The sequence below is a fragment of the Oratosquilla oratoria genome, chromosome 31, assembly GCF_046742065.1.
Source record: "Oratosquilla oratoria isolate Oo_2021 chromosome 31, ASM4674206v1, whole genome shotgun sequence".
Classification (NCBI taxonomy): Eukaryota; Metazoa; Arthropoda; class Malacostraca; order Stomatopoda; family Squillidae; genus Oratosquilla; species Oratosquilla oratoria.
The window spans coordinates 29,427,678-29,432,677 of NC_134807.1; the positions used below are offsets into that span (position 1 = coordinate 29,427,678).

Genomic DNA, 5,000 nt, shown 5'->3' on the forward strand with positions numbered 1-5,000 from the left:
GTACGAAAAAGATCCTGTCATAATCGTTACGATGATTATTCAGTCCTCGCGAACTACTCGTAATCCTATCATGACTCGTACGGTGCTTTTTAAAGAGAACTTTGTTACGTGGAGTTTAACGAGCCATGCCCTTGGTCCAACTCGCAAGTATTGAAACTCTATCTCACTTAGCCTGTTTCATAATGGTATTATCTAAAGGTAATGTACACAAAGTCGAAAATATTATAAAGAAAAAATGAATGAGGATTATAAAGAAAAGTTTATTTGTGGGTTTGTTTTTAATTGGTAGTCTAGAGGAAAGGGAAGTATTAGAATTTCTTTTGTAATAAATGAAAAAGGGAATGCTAATCGAGATAGTTTTACTTTGTTAGACTGTGATAGCTTTCAGAGAAGTTCGGTCGGAGAAACTTAAGTTACTGATAGAAACAATAATCACGCATTCGTGATACTATAAATATTATCTCAAAATGTCATCAGTGTGATCAAATAGGCATTTCTGTATCCTATTCAATGACTTTATAATTAAATCATTATTATCCGAACACATACGGTACAGGTTTTAAGCTTAGAATGATATCTTTTGGTGTTAGAAGATATACTGAGAATCTTTCTAGGTTATTTTCATAATACTTATCAGGTAAATATGAAAAACATATTACAAGTCTAATGATTCAGATTATCTAAGTTTTCTAATTTTGTTTTTTTATTCATATATGCACATAGATTTTTATAATATTTTTCTTATTTGTTTGATTATGTATTCTCATTTTTGTGTACACGTTTGTTTATCAATTAATTCATATGTTCATGTGTTTACTTTGTATCTTATTGATTATTTGGCTTATCGTTGAGACTATGTCCATTTCATTTGAGCATCAAAATATTACGTAAAGTCAACAACGACAGATGGACCGGACCATTATAACAAACGACCCTTGACATGGACCCTTGGGTCAACAATAGACGAGAAAGGCAAGAGACAATAGGAGACAGAAGGGGCCCATCCTTTCCCAAATGGAAAGCAAAAGATTCCAAATCGGTAATTGTGCGTTCGCAGAGAACTGGAATCTTCTTATAAAGTTTCGAATTCCCTTTCACGAACCAACTTTGAATTAATAATCAGAATTTACCAATGAAAAGGGAGGCTAGGAGCTTAGCAATGGAATGAATAGGAAGCTGGATAAGAAGAGAGTACAGGATGAAGGAAGGAGAAGATTGTAGTGTGATCAGGGAAAAGAAAAGGGATGAAAGGTAAATTTAGAAAGTAAACAACGTTACATTAGCGAAATTTTAATCTTAAGAGAGAGAATACTTGAGGTGATAGAAGGAGTGCGGCGAGGGTATAAAAGAGGATGAGGTATGGAGGGAGAGGAGGAAGTGAGGGGAACAGAGTGGAGAGGAATGTGGAGTAGAGTAAGGGAGAAAATGAGGAAAGGAATTGAGAAGGGAAATGAGAGAAGGTAATCGATAGAAGGAACTGAATGCAGGAAGGTAAAGAAAGGACAAAGAGGGGAATTAAGAAAATAGGATGACATAGAAAATGGAAATAGAATAGGAGGAGTAAGAAGAGGAAAAAGGGAAGGAAAGGGAAAAGAGAGAAAGAAGACAGAGTAAAATGTGGTACGGAAGGAGTGAGAAGAGGAAAGAGAGAAGGAAAGAGAAAGAGAGAGAGAGAAGAAGGAAGACAGAGTAAATTATGTTAATTATGAGAGAAAAAGAAAGAAGAGAGGAGAGGGAAAAGAGAGAAAGAAGACAGAGTAAAATGTGGTACGGAAGGAGTGAAAAGAGGAAAGAGAGAAGGAAAAAGAAAGAGAGAGAAGAAAGAAGACAGAGTAAATTATGTTAATTATGAGAGAAAAAGAAAGAAGAGATGAAAGGAAATAATGAGAAAAGGAAAAGAAAAAATGAGAAAAACTTAGAAAGAGTTTTCCTTTCTTGATAGTGAAAAGAAAATCATTATTTATGTTGTATTAAAAAATCCCGACAGCGTTTAATATCCAGGTAAAGCTGTAAATTCTTTATACGTTTCCTGTTTCTGTGTAGTTATTAAATTTTATCTATTTATCTATTTATCTTTATCTATTTATTCGTTTGTTTATCTATCTATTAATTTGTTTATTTACTAATTAATTAATTAATTAATTAATTAATTTGTTTGTTTATTTATTTATTTACTTATATATTTCCTTATCTATTTATTTCTTTATGTATTTATTTGTTTATTTATCTATTTATTTTATTTATTAATTTATTTACTTATTTTTCAAATTTATTTGTCTATATGTTCATGTATTCATTGATCAATCTATATTTATCTAATTTCATTGTGTCTTTGCGCCATTGCTCTTACTAAGTCTTTTTTGGAATATATAATAGAATTCTTTTTTGACGTCATATCACGTGACCACATTCTCTTGTCTTATCTAACTCTTCACTTTCGTGGCTAACTAAACAATTATTACTTCAGATACAACCATAGATTTATACTAGTTATATAAAAGAGGTTTGCCTTCACAAGTGACAAACCTTGTACATCACATTCGGAATAACATCAGAGAAATCAACTACTTCAGAAGACGTCACTGTAGATGTAGTAATACTTTTCTTAGCCGAACAGAATCACTAGACGGTAGATAAATACATACATATACCAATTTTTTTTCCCTCTTACCAGGGAGGTAGCCAAAAAACAAAGGCATAGAAACCACTTTCATCCATTCCATCACTTACATACTCAACTCCCTTCTACCCTCTTCCCTCTCTCGTATCTTAGCACCTCCTGGATGACGGGTCATTCCTGGATCTTGTTCACTACCCTGGGTCAGAAGCAGTATCACAGGGCAGACGGTAGATAGATTGAATAAAGATATGAAACTCTGCTAATGAATTTATATGTTTATGTGTTGAAGGTGCACAGTAAAGTTGATTGTTCTAAATACTTCATATGCTTTACACACTAAGCATAGACTCAATTTATATCAAAATTTCCTATTAATCTAGCAACAAACTTTGCAATAAACTAATAAAACATTCAATAGGATTATTGCTTTGTCTACTTCAATTTTTTTTATTGATATTTATCTGCTATCTGTTTGATACTGTGTTATGTTTTCAGTGTTTTAATTGAAGATCAAATAACTCATCTGCACTTTATTTTGCTTCAATAGAGTAACTATTAATTAAACATATTTAAAAAAAAACATATAACATTGATATCAAGCATATTAATGTCTTCAAAGGAAAAGTCGATGTGAATATAATTTCTGTTTCACTGGGATAGTCTTCGGTAATATATTTCATATATGTCTATGTAAATTCACTCATAATTCATATGAAGTACAAAGGTCAAAGAGTTAGAATCACTATACAGGAAAATTAGCCAATAAAAAAACTAAAACTTTACCTAGAAATCAAACACTGTAAGGATCTTGTTATATAACATAAATCAATGTAAATATATCTTTACAATAAAAAGAGAGAAAGAAAAATATCAAAGTTTCTTCTGTTTCTATATTTTCTATCTATATTCATTTTCCCTCCAATCTTCATTTTTTTTCTCCTCTTTCCCACACCTCATTCTGTTTTCTTATTACAATAGTCATTAATTACATTCTTGACCGTGAACGTCATTACAATGTCGTCATGTCACTGCATCGCTTCATCAAAGGCAAACACCGAAATAAACCTGCACCACTCCAACCTGATCTAAAGCGATGTGATCTAGACGAGCGCTGTGTCCGAAACAAGCAAGATTTTGCTTGTGTAACCTGTTTTGTAACAACCTAGCGTCACAAAACAAAACCTTAATTAACGTAAGTTATGCAGCTACACCGTCACAAAGAGCGGAATCATAACAACAACCACAACTCTGGGTGTTCCGAAAGTGCCTCTATCTCCCGTTCTCTCCCTCCCCTTTTGCTCTCTCCGCTTCAGCTTTTCTTCCCCTTTCCCTCGTGTTTATCCTCCCTTCGCGCCCCCTCCCATCTATCTTTACAGGCACGTCCACTCCTTCCCTTTCTTCCCCTACCTTCCCCTCTCTCTCTCTCTCTCTCTCTCTCTCTCTCTCTCTCTCTCTCTCTCTATATATATATATATATATATATATATATATATATATGTATTTATATATATGTATATATATATATATATGTATATACATATGTATATACACATATATATATACATATATATATATATATACATATAAATATATATATATATGTATATATATATATGTATATAGATATATATATATATATATATATATCTTTCCCTTCACCCAGTCTTCCATCTTGCTTTACCTTACCTCACTTCTCCATTCTTCTCATTTTTCTTTCTCAATCTGTCCATTTGTCTCTTACGCTTTCCTTTTTCTCCTTTCCTCAACCCTCACTTCTCTCGGTCTCATTCCTCCCACACATAACTTCGTATTTCGTTCCTTTTACTCCTTCTCTTCTTCCTCCTCCTCCTCCTCCTCTTTCTCCTTCTACTCCTCCTTCTCCACTTCCTCAGTTTGTCCTCCTTCCCATTTCTCCAACCATTATCTTTCTCCAATCTCTCCTATACAACAATATTAGCCACCAGACAATAACAACACCTCTACATCTCTTTTTTCCTCCTTCCCTCCCTCCTTCCTTACCTACGTCCCTTCCTCCCTCCTTTCCTCCCTCCTCCCTCTCCCTCCCTTTCTTCCTCCTTCCTCATTTTACTGTAATCTAACCTTCCTCCAGACAGACAATATAATATCAGTTTCCAAAGTTTTGAGCAGATCTTGCAAAGGAGCCAATTCAGCCGTAGACCATCAGCTGAATCCACGGAAAGGGATCGCTTAGGAGCGTGGCCAATGAAGACACGCCCTTTGCAATGCTCTCCGTTGACGCGTCACAGCATTGCAATTGCAACTGGTTTATGCAAAAATAAGTATATGAAAAAAGGCGAGAATGTGGTCGCGGAGCAGGTGGGGGAAATGAATATGGCAAACTTGAATAGTCAATTTGAAC

At 34.1% G+C, this 5,000-nt stretch overlaps 1 protein-coding gene across 1 annotated transcript in view; it reads left to right on the top strand.

The window, feature by feature from the left end:
- The window catches only part of LOC143041576 (protein turtle homolog B-like), a 238,464-nt gene that overhangs the window by 41,038 nt on the left and 192,426 nt on the right, over window positions 1–5,000 (top strand). The gene's annotated exons all lie outside the window — the stretch shown is intronic.